This window comes from Panicum virgatum, chromosome 2N, assembly GCF_016808335.1.
Source record: "Panicum virgatum strain AP13 chromosome 2N, P.virgatum_v5, whole genome shotgun sequence".
NCBI lineage: Eukaryota > Viridiplantae > Streptophyta > Magnoliopsida > Poales > Poaceae > Panicum > Panicum virgatum.
The window spans coordinates 7,685,254-7,703,081 of NC_053146.1; the positions used below are offsets into that span (position 1 = coordinate 7,685,254).

The 17,828-nt window shown below is 49.9% G+C and overlaps 1 pseudogene; it reads right to left on the bottom strand.

Moving 5' to 3' along the window:
• Positions 1 to 1,116: 1,116 nt before the first annotated feature.
• Positions 1,117 to 8,926, bottom strand: LOC120659626 (annotated as a pseudogene).
• Between the last annotated feature and the right edge of the window lie 8,902 nt (positions 8,927 to 17,828).

The window sequence follows — 17,828 nt, forward strand, 5'->3', positions numbered from 1 at the left end:
TTTTTATTTTTTCTCTGAGATCTTTGAATGGTAAAAGAGAATGAACAGGAGTTTCAGATGTCAAGCTGGCAGTGCTTTCTGGTCCATGATTACACCTTGGTTATCCTTGAAATACAACTAAGGTTAGAAGATAACCTAGATTAAATGGAAGTGATTAGAATAATGAAATAAAGGAGAGATGTGATCTTTGAGCAAATCTAGGAGGAGGCGTGACAGGTGAGAGATTGCACTGGCAAAGTGAGGCGCAAAAGCAGCATCAAAGTGAGTAGTGAGCAGCACCATGAAGGAATACACATCTCCATGCCACTACTTTCAGGTGATATGTCACAATCCTTTTCATTGGATCTTGAATTCTTGACTATGCATTACATTTTCACTTTCAGTCCCGAGGAAACATTGTGCTGAAGATCCATTCAATTTGAATTTCATGAATAAAAAAGCTTGAGATGTGATTTGTCCACAATTATCTTTTTTTAGCAAACAAAGCTTTTTTGAACAAAAGGAAAGCTGAGGCAGGTGGGAAGGTCCACACAACTTCTATGTTGTGGAAAGTGCCAAAGGAGTTGGTTATTTTTTAGGCAGCCTGACACACTGGCTGGCTGTCCTGAAATCCACTGTTATGAAAGGCAACAAAATTAAAGTGGAACATGGAGTTGCATTGCTGCCACTGCCAGTGGTAGGGAAGATTCCATTTCTTCTGAATCAGTAAATGCCAGAAGTTACTTCATCTTCCCTTGCAGTAACCATTGAAATGCCTTGTTTGGTTCTTACCAAGATTTCTAGCGCACGCAAGCCGAGAAAAGAATCTCACATGCATGGAGTACTAAATGAAGTCTATTTGCAAAACATCTTCAGGGATGGGCGTAACTTTTCGTGACGAATCTAATGACGGTAATTAATCGATGATTGGCTGGAGTGATGCTACAGTAATCATCCTCTAATCACGCGGTCAAAGGTCTCATTAGATTCTTCAGGATCACTAGGGGGTTCTAAAATTGGTTTTGTAAACTGACTTTGTTTGACACCGTAATTAGTGGTCAAAGTGTTGATTTCCTAGCATGCTAGGAAACCAAACAAGGCCAAAGGCTTCATCTTCCCTCCCAGTGAACTTGACGGTTTAAAAAAGAAAAAGGAGGTTTCTATCACCACCACTGTTCACTGTCTGAAAACTAAAATACCGCCTCATTTTATCTGAAGAAAACTTTCTCTAGTTATGTACACATCAAGTATAGTTTAAGAAAGTGATTGCAATACTGCATTTTGAAAGAAGTGTAAAACAGCCTATGAATCACAAACTTTGCAGCTCTTCCGGCACTGGCCAGGCAACCCCTCGGTGCCTACCATGTACACCAGGTTCTTCCCGCATTCACCCGCCGCAGCCCATTGCGCGCAATGCTCACTCTTGTCAGTGCAACCTTCAGTCTCCTCGCCCGGGACCGGGGAATTCTCGTAGGACCTGACATGGATCCACTTTGGTGCAGACCATTTCTCGCCTTCGATGACCGGGCAGCTCCCATGGAGGCTGAGCGGGTCCGGCACCCCATTGACGTGGAGGCTGAAGAAGAGCACCGCGTCACCTTTCACCGGTTTCACTGCAACAAACAATCAACCTTGTTAAGCCCAAAGCCTCAAACTTCAGGCTTTCATAACTTCAGAGCCTCATGCTTCTGTTCTTGCAGGCAGACATGGCACAACATTCTGGAACCATTTAAAGGTGCCATATTTTGAGTTGTGAGATGAAGGATTACACACCTGCCAGTCCTTTCCGTGCACAGCCAGAGAAGGTGTCATCCTTGAGCTGAGACTCCCACCCCTGCATCAGTTCGAACCGGCAACGTCAGTATGCCACAACGATTCATGAAGCACCTGGGATGGGAGTGGACACACCAAGAACATGGAACCTGTCCATTACCTTGGCGTTGGGGAAGACGGTCTCACCTCCCTTGTCGACGGTGGAGTGGTGGACAGGTACATGAGCACGGTGGCGTAGCGGTGGCCTCCCCGGGCCTGGTTCACCTTGTCGTGGAAGTAATCGAAGTGCGGCTCGTGCTTCTGGCCCTGCTCGTACCGGAGGATCTGAATGTTCTCAGCTTTCTCTGATGAAATCACCCGTTTGTTAAACCTGAACTTGAATTTACATTCTGAATAGAAGTAAGCAAATCTGAACATGCTGTTTCACCTTCTGGAAGAAACGTCCATGCTGCAATCCTCTCTTCAATCCTGGTTACTACCGGATCCTTCGCAAAACACAAAAACAGAAAAAAAACATTGACATCACTTATAGAACAGGATGTCATCCATTGATCCATTGTATTTATTTTTTTTTTTAAAAAAACTTCCATTGCATAATTCAGCAATAAGTTCTTAGCCATTTTTGCTAAAAAACTGGTCCCGGCTGCGGCAAAGCATTGCTGTGGCAGGGAGCATCAGCTGCAGCAGCCATGGACCATGGATGGCAACCCGTCCCTGCAACCCGTGTAACTGCTGCGCAGACGGGATCGGAGCCAGTGGTCCACCGGCGACTGACGCCGGCCTGGATGGTTACGGGTTGCCGGGGGCGTGCCGGCCACCACAGTCAGTCAGATTCAGAGCAACGCGCCGGCCGGTGGGTAGCAGCATTGACCTTGCAGAGCTCTTGGCGCCACGGTCGGCAGGCCGGAGGCGTCAGACGTCGTCGGGATCGAGACGGCGTCCGTGCTCCAGAGATCGTCGCGAGGACAACTGTGAGAACCGAACAATTTAATACTATTTTAAACGAACCGCCAGTCATCATCTTCCAGATAAGAGTTAACACGTGCCTACCAGAGAGCGTGCCACGTGTTACCTCACATCTAGAGACACGAATAACCGACACGTCATTCGCCTAAAATAATATTAAATCCGGTAGTCCCGGTATGTATTCCAACATACGTCCAGAATCAGCATATACACATACCGTTTACAATCGAATACATCGCCAATGACCCACAAAGAGCAATTTTACATTACCAGAGTTCGAAACTTAATATTACAAGTTCAATATAGGAAGGTTCAAACTAATCTCCATTATAAGCCTTGGGCTCACGGAAGTCATATTATACAGAAACTTAAAGATTATTATATTTACATGCTCTCACGGTGTTCGATTACGTAAAACCTACTACGATGATGATGTCTTACTCAAGGACACCATCCCAGCCTCAACGACCTACTCCTCCCCCGCACCCGGATCGGCGGGGTAGAAGTGGCCGAACACCACTTCTGGCTCACCTGCAACTAGGGTTAGAAGCACCCTGAGTACAAAGGTACTCACAAGACTTACGCGATTAAATAAACAAGGATCATGCAAAGGCTCAAGTAAAAACTTTAAGGTTAAGTACTTATTGCATAAGCATTAGCTCTCTAAACTAACACCTAGCAAAAATTAATTATTGTTGCCCGAACCCCCATAATTTTAATAGATCATATTAAGAAAACATAGTTATTCCCGAGTTGCTAAAATTCATGGAGAAGTGGCCTACGCCACCACAATTGTAGCACGGCCCCTTTGCGGAACACCTGTGTTGCTCCAATAGGCATTGACCGGCCTAGGAGCTTGTCCTTGAGGAGGTTGAGGGTGACGCACAATCCACATAGGACGGGGAGGTTGAGCACCCGGTGCCCGAGGTGGAAGAGGATAAGGCCCCAGACGTGGACGTGAGGAGCTACCGCCTGCCGAGGTAGGAGCAGGACGCTTGTTCTTTGCCTCAAGATTCTTCATCTTGTGCTCAGCTCTGATAGCGATATTCACCAAGTCATTGAAGTCTTCAAACTTGGTAGTGGAGAGCTTGTCTTGCAATTCTTCAGAAAGGCCATCATACATGCGTTCTTGCTTCTTGGCATCAGTGGCCACTTCTTCAGGTGAATATTGGGAGAGGGTGTTGAAGGCATTGACATAGGTCATCACATCCCGATTTCCTTGAGTAAGATTCAGAAATTCTTTCTTCTTAATGTCCATGATACCATTAGAAATATGGAAGGAGCGAAAAGCTGTGCGGAACTCTTCCCATGTGAAGCGGTGGTTAGCAGGGTGAGATGCCTTGAAATTCCGCCACCAAGTCCCAGGGGCGTCATGGAGTTGATGAGCAGCAAAAATAACCTTCTCATATGGCTCACACTCAATAAGTCCAAACTTCTCTTCAATGATATTGAGCCAGAAATCCGCATCAAGAGGATTCTTGGAGCCACGAAAGATGGGAGGATTGGTACGGAAGAATTCTCCGAACCTGTTCACTTGAGGCTCAGCCCTAGGGCCATGATTGCCGGCATTGCCCATCTGATTGACTAGATGCGCCATAAGTTCAGTTTGCCGGGCCAAGACGTCCGCGAGGCTTGGATAAACGGGAGGATTAGGAAGGTGAACCTCGTTGTTGCGGTTATTATTGCCAGCCGAACCATTGGCACCATCCCTCTCGGTTCCCGAACGCAACACCATCTTGTTAATAAACAAAACGGTTAGCGGTCAGGAATGAAAGATGGAGAATGATACTCAAAGGCAGGGTGGAAAGACAATGTGTAGATAAAATCTAACACATAACCAATACTAGAATAACATATCTAAGGGAAAGGGTAGATTTGGCCTACTAAACTTAACAAGAACGAGTTCAGCGAAATCTAGACCACGACACATTAGATTGGTTAGATGCAGATTTGAAAACCAAAAGAAAGTATGCATGCATGCGAGGTATGAATGCAACATGACGTTTCCTCACATCGTGAGCATGCCTTAATGTTCTAGCACTCACTTACGACCCGAAACAACCGCATTGCCCAGCAGCGCTACAACCCTCCTATTAGCACTTAGGACAATGGGTGATTCTCACCTTCTCAACCCCGATAAAAGGCTTAAAAGGTTTCCAGCAGGTGAAAGGGTTTTCCTACGCTCCCGCTACTAATGAAGACAAGAGGAGTTAAGCATATCTTAATTAAACAAGTGAAGCAATAAGGGAGAGTTAGCTCTAAGACGAAGGAAGAAAGGTAACATTTCACCTTAGGTTCAAATTTTTAACAAAAGTAAATCTTAGTGCAAGTGATAAAATTTTATTTTACCCACACCCTACTAAGCAAATTTTAGTTTCACTTTATGGAACCTCGGCTCTGGTACCCGTTGTGAGAACCGCCCAATTTAATACTATTTTAAACGAACCGCCAGTCATTATCTTCCAGATGAGAGTTAACACGTGCCTGCCAGAGAGCGTGCCACGTGTTACCTCACATCTAGAGACATGAATAACCGACACATCATTCGCCTAAAATAATATTAAATCCGGTAGTCCCGTTATGTGTTCCAACATATGCCCAGAATCAGCATGTACACATACCGTTTACAATCGAATACATCGTCAATGACCCACAAAGAGCAGTTTTACATTACCAGAGTTCGAAACTTAATATTACAAGTTCAATATAGGAAGGTTCAAACTAATTTCCATTACAAGCCTTGGGCTCACGGAAGCCATATTATACAGAAACTTAAAGATTATTATATTTACATGCTCTCACGGTGTTCGATTATGATAAAACCTACTACGATGATGATGTCTTGCTCAAGGACGCCATCCCAGCCTCAACGACCTACTCCTCCCCCGCACCCAGATCGGTGGGGTAGAAGTGGCCGAACACCACTTCTGGCTCACCTGCAACTAGGGTTAGAAGCACCCTGAGTACAAAAGTACTCGCAAGACTTACACGATTAAATAAACAAGGATCATGCAAAGGCTCAAGTAAAAGCTTTAAGATTAAGTACTTATTGCATAAGCATGAGCTCTCTAAACTAACACCTAGCAAAAATTAATTATTGTTGCCCGAACCCCCATAATTTTAATAGAACATATTAAGAAAACATAGTTATTCCCGAGTTGCTAAAATTCATTCCAACATGTCCGCACTTCTACGAGGAGTTCATGGGATAAAGAGCGTGCTCATAACCGAGAGCGCGGCAATTCGAATTGATTATAACCTTGTAAGGGTGTGCTACTTTACCCACACGACGCAAGGACCATGCGACTCACCCAACCGGCCAAAGTTGGATAAGGGGGTACTCGCGGCAACCATTCCCAACATGGCTCGATCATTGAAATTTTCATACCTAGCTTACGAGTAGAGACTTAGTTTCCACCGGGGCCATCTCTAAACTTTCCTACACATAGGTCCACCCGGGGGACACCTCTAAGCCTCTCTGCATAGCCCTTAGCCACGTATCTAGGACTGCACATTAATGATCAAGTCAAAGAAGGTAATTAGCTTATCCGTACCATTATGTTGGATATGTGGTAGCACGGAAAGGTGCTCAAAACCGACGTCATCCACGGACGGTCCTTAATCGGTCCAAACGGACTATGCCTACGAGACTCTATTCTCTAGGCCCTACCATTCCGCTCGAACCTCGAGGCTACCAAACCCTTACCAACCAAACCGAACCGGTGCGATCAAGGGTAACCGGTAAAGGTGATCCTCCAAACTATTCCTGTCTAGTGAGCGATATAAATACTCTAAGCAGGGCTAAGCATCTGGTCAAGTTAAGTAATTAACTAACTAACTAGTGCCAAGAACAAGGATAACAAATCAAGAAAGGATAATGCACGCAGATAGGTACAAGAATGCAATACATACGTAATACACATATAACCCCCAACATTACCCGGTGAGATAACTATCTAACTCAGATTAAATAGGAGAAAGGAATCATGCTTAGCTGCTTGCCTTGATTAGCTTCAGGCTCGACCGCGAACGGGACTCCAGGCTCGGGCTCAACAGACTCGGTGGGCTCCACGGGTTCGACCTCCGATGGTTCGGTCACTATAATGCATGAATGCAATGCAAGAAATAAGAAATGAACTAAACAACAAGCATAAATCATGGAATAAATTGAGCATGCAGAGAACAATATAATAAACTCATGAAAATTGAATTTGCAGCAAAAGCATTTTCTTATAATTAATCATAAATATATTAGTTTTCAGGGTTCAAAAAAAGATAAATTGGAAAATACATACAAACTTATCTAAACTAATCCAAGAAAATTATCTTAGATACTAGGCATGAAAACAAAGCTAACAAAACTAGTTTTACTATTTTCTCATTTTCCAGCAAAAAGTTCTATATTAAACCATTTTCAGACAAAGCATAAGAAAACAAGCTAAAACTTTGATAAACAGCAAGGAAGCATGTGAACAAGTTACACCACTGAAGACTACACCTCACAAGGAATCTAACAAAATTTAGTTTGAAATTTTTAGAGCAATACTCAAATAACTAAGCATTAAGCTCATTTTTGCAAAATAAAACTATAGATAAATTTACAGCAAATTAACATACAAAACATTATTTTTTCCTAAGTGTATCTCAGCGATACGAACCCAACAAAACAAGTTTCGTATTTTTTCCGAGGTTTGTAGAATTTTCTATGCATTTTTCAACATTGCCGCACAAATCAAGAAACCCTAAACGCTAGATCCACCCCACGGCCAGCCAGCCCTGAGGCTGACAGGTGGGGCCCACGGGCCAGCGGCCCACCAGCCCGAGTCAAGGCCAACCAGAGGCCTTGACCCGCGGTGGGGCGCGGCCAGGGCGTGCTGTGGGCGCGGCCACGTCGTCGCGCGTGCGCGCGCGCACGCGGCGACGGCGAGCGGCGGCGGCGCGAGGCGGCGCAGCGAAGCGAAGCCGGAGCAGGGCAAACGGTGCGTGCACGGGGTGGAGGCGACGGCAGCGAGGCTCACCAGCGGCGGCGCAACGGCGAAGGGCGGTGGCAGGCGAAGGAGCTTGCCGGCGGCCCTGCACGGTGAATGAAAAGGCCGGATGAGGAGGGGAACGGGTCGAGGAGAGGGAGGAGATGCTACCTGAGGAATCGGAGGGAGGCCCACCAAGGGCGGTGAATCAGCGGCAGCAAGGAGCTCAGGCCGGCGTCAATGGTGGAGGGGGACGAGAGCTAGGGTTTGGGGCCGGTCGAAATGGAGACGGAGAGGGCGAGCGAGCGGACTCGGCGCGGATAAGGATGCGCCGAATGAGGTTCGTCGGTGGCGGCGACGCACGACACGCGGCACGGGGAATGAGGATGGCCAACGCGTGGACTCGCGCGATGTGTGCATCGCCCGCCGAAGCAGAGAAGCGGCAGACTGTCCGGGCCTTCATCCTGACTGTACGGTAGGGGTCGTGACAACGACGAGGCCCCAAGGAACAGTGGGTTCCAGTGCCCGGCCACAGCAACCAGAAGTGGCACGCGCAAGCTCGGCAATGGCAAGTGGGTGCGGGAGGGTGGGTCTCTACCTGGTGCTTGTCGAGGAAGGTGCCGGAGCTGGTGTGCACCTCGCTCATGACGCTCTTGCCGGAGTCGTCCGCCACCATCGACCGCTGAACCTTCTTCTTCCCGAGCCCCACGAGGTAGTCGCACTCGGCGTCGGAGAGGAAGCCCCTGTACACAAAAATCCTTGGCTGCCACGAGACAGCCTTCATGCGTAACGAGTTGAACGGCGGCACCGGTGCGACGCCCGCCGCGGCTCCGTCGACGACGTCGGCGTCGCCCAGGAGGAGCACCGGCACCACGGCGGTGGCCGCCAGGAGGAGTGCCAGGACCAGCAGCACGCCACGGAGGCGGAGCTTCATGGCGGTGAACGGTCACAGGAGAAGGTAAAATTAAAACTGAGCTCCGCTCAGGCCGTATCTATCACTGGCTACTGCCGGCGGCGGTCACCGGCAAGGCTCCGCTCCGGCCGCCGGCTTTATACGGGGCGCGACAAGGGAGCTCTTGACCTGACTGGCTTAGCTTCCAAGGTGTTCCTGTGGGTTCCTCGTGCGCGATACGTCGGCGGCCGCCGGGGTTTTGCGGCGGCCGGGTCGCTGGAGTCGTGCGCGCGATCGCTGGTTTCCGTTTCTGGGCGCCGCGCGTGCCATGCCCACGGCATGGAGGGAATAAAGAAAGAAACCAAACCGGGGAAGGAAACTGACACGGCGGTGGTGGTGCGGACCCGTAGTTTGCCGGGACGGCCGCCGGGAGAAACCGGGGGAGAACGGCGGGGAGGGGGAAACCGGCGGTGAATTTTTCTGTGCGCAATTAACCTTTCCCCCACTGCGGCGCGCCACCGGCCGGCAAGGTTCGAGTTGCAGCGAGCAGCGGCAACCAAGTTCGTTTCGCAGGTCGCGGATCCAAAAAGGAAAAGAGCCCCAGCGTCAGCACCGCGGGATGTTACTATCGTGGGTGGTGAGTAGTTTGTCAAGTTTTGATAAGGAATTCTTGCGCCCGCGTCACCCCCCGCGTAGGGCGACATGGGCAGACGCCCCCCACCAGCCGCCGCCGCCGCCCACTTCCCCGCTCCCCACCGCCGCGCCGCCGCCGGAGCCGGCCGCCGGAAGCCCGCGCGGCCCGCAAGGACGGCGACGGCGGGGCAACTTCCTCTCCTCTCCCAACGTTAGGCGGGCGCTACTACTACTGGTCGGAGGGGGACGCCACCGGGGGCATGGTGGTGGCGCCGGCGAGGCTGGATTTGGTGGCCGCGGGCCCGGATTTGGCGACGGTGCGGTCGTCCAGCGCGGCGAGGTGGCCGGACGGGTCCATGGAGAGGAGTGTGCAGGGGCCGTGGTAGCCACCGCCCATGCCATTCTCCATGGACAGGGTGGTGACGAGGTCTTCCCCGATGGCCGGCTGGTGGCGCGATGGGTGGCTGGTGCCAAGGGGGCGCCGCGGCGCGTAGCTCCGGTCGACGATGACCATGGCGGTCCGGCCTAGGGCGTGAGGTCCTAGGCGGTCCTAGGCCTAGGGCGTGCTGCTCCGGCCTACGGCGGGTGTGGTAGGGGTCTGGGCTGCGGTCGCGGTGGTGGCAGGAGCGGTTGTGACGCGGCAGCGGCTGCCTGCGGGTGTTATCGCCATAAATTAACAGGGTTAATTAATGGGCCGCGAGCAAGTTGGGCTCAAAGCAGGAACTAAAGAAAGCTTGTGAATCGGCTTTTGCGTGAGTGTTTGGGCCGTGTGGGCCATGTATCTTTAGATTTAGTTCAGTTTGGGTTAGGGATAGAGTCCGATTTGGACGCGTTAGTTTAGATTGTTTTCCAAATCTCCGGACTATAAATATGTACCCTATGATATTCGTAAAGGAGAGACAACGCCATCACGTCTCGCAACAACAATTCTCGGCGCACCACCACCCATAATCCTAGGGTTTCATTCAAGTAAGCGCCATGCTGCCCTGATCACTTCTTATGATCAGGGCAGCATTGTTCTTACTTTTACCTTGGTATTACTCGTACTGAAGTGTTTTTATGGCGAGTAATGCTAGTTATCCCGATGTTCGTAGCATGACCTTTAGTAGATCTATCATGCTCTTGTTGTTTATCATCTACGAATATCATGTTATCTCTGCGTGATCATGTATTAATCTTACGCTATTTCTCGTTGCATAGGAATTAGTCGCGTAGAGATGACTCCCTGCTTCTTTTTTATCTAGTAGATCTAATTTGTTATGGTTTGTTCTTAAACTTAAGAATCGGCTTAATATCTGCTAGGTTAGGCCTTGCAAATGGGTTGGATGATCCGGCGACGTATTAGATGCTTTGCTCTGATCTTAATAGGGATTGATCCGGCAATCGGCTTTCGCTTATTCTTAGGCCTCTTTTCTGGTTAAAGTTTGGTTATCTATTACGCTCGTTAGGCCTAATTACGTGTAGGATGTTCCGATCTAGCAGTGAAGCTTTTACCGTTGTGGATTGGATTAACTAGATCTAATTGAAGCAGTTTTTGCAGTTATTTGCCTTATCTATTAACATCCAGATATGCAGATGCAAGAGTCTTCCCGGGGAGCCGACCACGGCTCGGACTAATGTTTACATGTGTTTGTGCATGCAGGCAAACCATCGAAAGCACGTTTGCACCTTCCTGATCGGGTATAGGTCAGGTGGCACGCCCTGTATCTCCGGAAGCGTCGGCGTGTGCCAGGATCTAGGCCGTTGACCGAGGGACCGGTACCAGCCAGCGCCCCAGCAGCCTCCCGGCCCTTCGTGTTGCCTGTCGCTACTCGCCGGTGGGTTTTGACCGACAACACATTCTGGCACGCCCAGTGGGACCTTCATCAGCAACAACATCCACCGCCAGGATGACTGGACCTTAGAACCAAGGGCCGGTTCCGCCGGTCACCAACCCTGTCACGTATGAAGAGCTGACCCCCGAACACCAGCAGAAGTATGATGAGGTCAAAGCTCAGTTCGAAGCCGATCTCAATGGCTCTTTCGAGAGGACCCGCAGCCACGGCATCAGGTGGAAGGGGTTCTCACCCGAAGGCGCTCTCGACAATGTCGACCTGTCCGTACAATCAGAGGAGCGCACCAGGGCTCTGCACCAGGAGATGAACTACATGGTGGCTCACTCGCTTCATCGGCACTCAGAAAGCCTGGTGAACGAGCTCGAGCGTGTGGTACATCGCGTCGTCCAGGAGGTGATCAAGAACCAGTACTCCCTATTGGGACCAATTCTGGGTAGTCACAGGGGAGAAGCCCCACTTTAGTCTAGGCCGCCATTGCCATACTCGCTCACAACTCCAGGGCCGTAGAGTTCGCCGATCTACGTCGTCTACAAGATCGGCGGAGATCCCGGGGAGGGCTAGTTCCTGAGTGAGCCGCCTAAGGAGATCCCACACGGCTACACATGCGTGTACATACCTGACAACATCAACCCAACACGCGCGGGACAGTCGGCGAGTACAGGAGCTTCAGGGACAGATGCGGAGAAACAAGCATGGCTAGCGAAGTGCGCTACCGGGCCGAGTGCTGAACCCTCAGCCCCAGGAGTTCTTAGTGTGGAACAGATCAGCGCAATACTAAGGGACCAGTTCGGCATTCTGCCCAAGAGAAAGGCGATCGACTATTCCAAGCCATACCCAAGCGACTACGACTTGATCCCGTTGCCACCCAAGTATCGGCTCCCGGAGTTCACTAAGTTCAGCGGGTCAGAAGGGGCCAGCTCCATCGAGCATGTGAGCCGATACCTAACGCAGCTCGGGATGATTTCAGTATCGGATCCTCTGAGGGTCCGGTTCTTCTGCCAGTCTCTCACGGGCTCAGCCTTAGGATGGTACACGTCATTGGCCCAAGATTCGATCCGCACTTGGAGGCAGCTGGAAGATCAATTCCACACCCAGTATCACTCAGAGGCTGCTGAAGCTGGGATTGCCGACCTCGCCCAAGTCAAGCAGAAACGAGGGGAAAGTGTGTCGGAGTACATGTAGCGCTTCAGAGAAGTTAAGAATCGATGCTACTCATCGCGCATCACAGAAAAGGAGGCAGCCGATTTGGCAGTTCTGGGGCTCGCTAAGCCGATCAAGGATCTGGTTTTTCAGTTGGATTTCACCTCTCTGGCGCACATGGTGCAGAAGCTAACGATGTATGAACACTATCACCCTGAGCTATACCAGGAAAAATTTACGCGCCATGTGAATATGGCCCAAGCAAATGATTCTGATGATTCTAGCAGGGAGCAAGAAGTGGTCGTGGCAGAGTGGACCCGGGGGGCAAACCCCGTCCCGTGCAAGTGGGTCAAACAGAAGGGGCTTGTGAAGGGCTTTGAATTTGACGTGGCCAAGGCAGAGCAGATATTCGATCTACTGCTCAAGCAAAAGTAGTTGAAGCTCCCAGAGAATCACAAGCTGCCAACGGCGCAAGAGCTGCAGGGGAGGCCGTACTGCAAGTGGCACCACTCGTTCACCCATGCCACGAATGACTGCAAGGAGCTGCGTCGGCAGATCCAATCAGCTATTGAGCAAGGCCGATTAATTCTGGCCCAACACACGATGAATGTTGACAGTCAACCGTTCCCACAGGCTAACATGGTGGGGCTGTCAGATCTTAGATCTGAGGGCCAGAATTTTGCGTTTCGGATTAACATGGTGGGATCCGTACGCCGCCTTGACGAGCAGAGGAAAGAGGCCGATTCTGGCAAACGGCCCCAGGATGAAGAGGAGTCAGAGTAGCAATATATTACTGAAGAACAAGTGCGTCAGATCCGCAATCAACTCCCAGCATCCAATCCGCTTCTTGAAAAATACGAGTATCAGTACAACCTGCGTCGCCGGTATGAATCGAAAGAGGAGGAGTACGAGTACCCCGCGGGGAGAACGCTGGGGAGGTGCCAGGCTATACGCGACCACTGGCATTGCCCGTTCTTCAGGTACTGTTGGAATTCCGGCATGAGCCGATTGCCTACTATCGATGATTGCCTGGAGTGCAGGCCTCGGGGACGCCAGTCAGGCGAGACGTCGGTGTTCTGATGCTTGGGGCCCAAAGAACGTCACGACGACCATGTTGAGCGGCCACCCAGGGATGATCTTGAGCTCGAAGGGGAGGATAAGTATCATCGTCCACGATTGTGTCCTGATGGACTCAGTCGCTCGCAGAAGCGCAGAGTGCAGCGCTTGCGCAATCTCGAAGAAGCGGAAGCAAGGTACCTCGACGTGTTGAGGAAGGCACGCCCGGATCTCGCGGGGCAAGTCAGGCGCCTGCAAAGAGTGGCAAGGCACCCTCCAAGGAGGGAGTGGCGTCCCAAACATTTGAAAGCCGATGAGAAACCATCGGCTGATATGAATATGGTATTTGTGCTCCCGTCGAAATTTCGAGCGCCTCATCTGGAGGAGCTGGCCGTCGCACAGCTGGATCTTGGCCCACAGCCGATCATCTTTGAGAAGCCCAAGGAGAAAAGCTACAAGCACCAGAAGGGGTTATATTTCAAGGGTCTCATCGACGGCAAACCTGTGAACAGGATGTTGGTCGACACCGGCGCCGCAGTTAATTTGATGCCGTATTCAGTGCTGCGCCGATTGGGTCGTTCTGCTGCTGACCTTATCAAGACCAACGTAATGCTCAATGATTTCAATTGGCCGCCATCGGAGGCAAAGGGCGTCCTCAATGTGGAGTTGGCAGTCGGCCGCAATACCGTCCCAACCTCGTTCTTCATCGTCAACAGTAAGAGTACGTACACAGTGCTGCTTGGGAGGGATTGGATTCACGCCAATTGTTGTGTTCCTTCCACAATGCACCAGTGTTTGGTTCAATGGGATGGCGACGAAGTGGAGGTGGTCCGTGCAGATGACTCCAGCGAGGTTTCGCTCGCAGACATGAACGCTTGGGACGCGGAAGGACAAGAGCCGATCTCAGGGATTACGCTAGAAGACTGTGATCGGATCAAAGCGACAAAAAACGGATTGAGGCTGGTCTTATCTACTGGCCTCACAGAATAAATACATCCTGGCATGCTATGGAGTTCAGCAGGTTTAGAGAGGCCGGTCCCAGCGACCGGCCCCAAAAAGTAGATAATTCTTATTTGGAGTTGAAACTGTTACATTATGAACAAACAATAGCCTGCTCTGGCAGTTGGTTAGTCAATGAGTATTCAGTTTCGAATGGTAATACAGAAACGGCCAGCCCGTGCGGTCGGCCGAAAATTTTCTTTTGTTATCTCTCCGTATTTGCTGTCGACGTAGCAGATGATGACGAGTTGCATGCGTCCACAGTTGATTTTATAGGCGACGGCAAGTTGGGGTACGGGTTTACATCAGCTGACGAGTTGGAGGAAGTTGATATCGGTCCCGGGGATAAGCCGCGACCAACATTTATCAGCAAAATGTTAGACCCGAGCTTGCATGAGCCGATGATAGCACTATTGAGAGAATACCGGTACTATTTCATGTGGGATTATACTGAAATGCCCGGTCTGGATAGAAGCAGCGTCGAACATCGGTTCCCACTTAAGAAAGGATTTTGGCCGTTTCAACAACGAGCACGACAGATGAAGGCCGAAATCCCAGAGGAGGTCAAGAAAGAGGTGCAAAAGATGTTGGATGCAGGGTTCATCAGGCCATGTCGGTATGCAGAATGGATCTCCAGCATGGTCCCTGTACAAAAGAAGGATGGCCGATGGCGATTCTGCGTGGATTTCAGAGACCTCAACAGAGCAACGCCAAAAGACGAGTATCCGATGCCCGTCGTGGAAACATTGATCAACGCAGCTGCCGGTCACAAAATGCTAAGCTTTATGGATGGTAATGCCGGCTACAACCAGATCTTCATGGCCCCAGAGGATATAAGTAAGACCGCGTTCAGAGTACCAGGCGCGGTCGGCTTGTTCGAGTACTTGGTTATGACCTTTGGATTGAAAAATGCCGGTGCAACATATCAACGCGCCATGAATTACATTTTTCATGATCTCATCGGCAAACTGGTAGAAATCTACATTGATGATGTCGTGGTCAAGTCCACATCGCCTGGGGGACATCTGGAAGATTTGCGTCAGGTCTTGGAGCGGGCTCGGATGTTTGGGCTCAGAATGAACCCGAAGAAATGCGCCTTTGGTGTATCGGCCGGTCAGTTCTTAGGATTCCTGGTACATGAGCGAGGGATTGAGATCGGCTTAAAAAGTCAAGAAGCTGTAAGGACGATGAGGCCACCTACTACGTAGAAGGAGTTGCAGAAGCTCATCGGCAAAATCAACGTTGTCAGACGATTTATCTCCAATCTGTCTGGGCGTATCGAGTCGTTCATGGGTCTAGTGAAGATCAAGTCTGAGGATGAATTTCACTGGGGGGCAGAACAGCAGTAGGCTTTTGACGAAATCAAGGGATACTTGTCGAAGCCCCCAGTATTGGCTACTCCTCACCAAGACATGCCTTTCTTCGTGTACCTGTCTGTGGGAGACACTTCCATCGCCTCGGCGCTAGTTCAGAAGCATGACGATCAGGGGAGGGTTGTTTTCTACCTCAGCAGATGTATGTTGGACGCTGAGACCAGGTATCCTGAAATTGAGAAGCTTTGCCTTTGTTTGTTCTTTACATGCATAAAGCTTCGTCATATTTTGCTCTCGGCGGAAACAATCGTTATCTGCAAGTCGGATGTCATAAGGCACATGCTGTCGGCTCCTTTTCTAAAAGGCCGACTAGGAAAATGGATGTTTGCATTGTCGGAGTTCGATATCCGATATCAACCTGCAAAGGCAGTCAAGGGACAGGCACTGGCGGATCTCATCGCAGACAGGGTCAACACTGACGTGGCCGCACTTTTCATACGTGCTTGGGCCATGTTTTTCGACGGATCGGCGTGTAATGATGGGTGCGGCGTGGGAATTCTTTTGGTATCGTCTTGAGGGGCGACTTATTCCTTTTCCATCAGGGTGACTACTCCATGCACCAATAATTTAGTAGAGTATGAGGCCGTTCGCAAGGGGATGGAATTACTCCTGGAAGCTGGCGCAGAAGCGGTGGAAATATTTGGGGATTCGAAACTGGTGATTTCTCAGCTCACGGAAGAATATAGATGTGAGAGCGAGGCTTTTTTTCCGATATGGATGCAGTGCCGTGAGTTGATGTCACAATTCAGGTATATTAATTTCCACTGGATACGCAGGACTTTGAACAATGAAGCCAATGACTTGGCACAGATGGCTTTCGGATACAAGGAAACAGCCGATGGGGTCAATGTAGGGGTTCAGTTTCTAGAACCTGGAGATTGGAGAGCCGATATCTTCAATTATTTGAAGGATTCGGCTCGGGGGGCACCCAGAAGGATAAGACTGAAAGCTATGAAGTATGTTCTGATAGGGGACGATATGTTCTACAGGACTTTGGAAGGACTGCTGCTTAAATGTCTGGGGCCTTCGGAGTTTAATCGGCTTTTGCATGAGGTTCATGAGGGAGCCTGTGGTACTCATCAATCGGCCCATAAGATGAAGTGGCTGATTAGGCGATCGGGATATTACTGGCCTACCATGCCTGTGGACTGCTTTAAATATTACAAGGGATGTCAGGCATGTCAGAGATTCGGCAAGATTCAGATGGTGCCGGCATCAGTAATGAATCCTATCATTAAGCCATGGCCGTTCAGGGGTTGGGCCATGGATATGATTGGCCAGATCAACCCGCCATCCAGCAAGTGTCACCAATGGGTGTTGGCTGTCGCGAATTATTTCACGAAATGGGTGGAGGCGGTACCCATGAGGTCGGTGGCATCAAAAGATGTGATCAGTTTCGTTAAAGAGCACATCATTCATAGATTCGGGATTCCCCGGACCATTACGACCGATGGAGGATCGGTCTTTATATCGGAGGAATTTAGAAAGTTCGCTGATGACACGGGGTTCAAGCTGATCAGGTCATCCCCATATTATGCCCAAGCTAATGGACAGGCTGAAGCATCCAACCAGAGCCTTATCAAGCTGATCAGAACAAAGATCGATGAATATCCTAGGCCCTGGCATGAGGTGTTGTCAGAGGCTTTGTGGGCATATCGTATTTCGTGTCACGGATCCATCAAGACGTCACCATACCATTTGGTCTACGGTCAAGACGTTGTGTTGCCATGGGAAATCACAGCCGGATCGAGGCGTGTTGAGTTCCAGAATGATCTGTCGGCTGAGGAGTATGCAGCCTTGATGAGCGACAATGTGGAGGATCTCACAGAGCTAAGACTTTGGTCACTTGAGAAGATCAAGGAAAACAAGGCCAAAGTCGCTCGTGCATACAACAAAAAGGTCAAGCCAAAAGATTTCCAGGTTGGAGAATTGGTTTGGGAGGCAGTGCTACCATTGGGAACTAAAGATAGGAAGTATGGTAAATGGTCTCCAACTTGGCATGGGCCGTATAAGGTTGATCAGGTCCTGCCTGGAAATGCGTACATGCTTGAAGAATTGGACAGTGTCAAGTTTCTTGTAGCCGTCAATGGCCAACACCTCAAGAAATATTTTCCGAGCATGTGGGAAGGCGAATAACAAGAGCCGATGAAATCCATCTGGTTGTATTATAAAAGGCCAACACGTTGAGTTGGCCAGTAAAAAAAATAATAAAAAG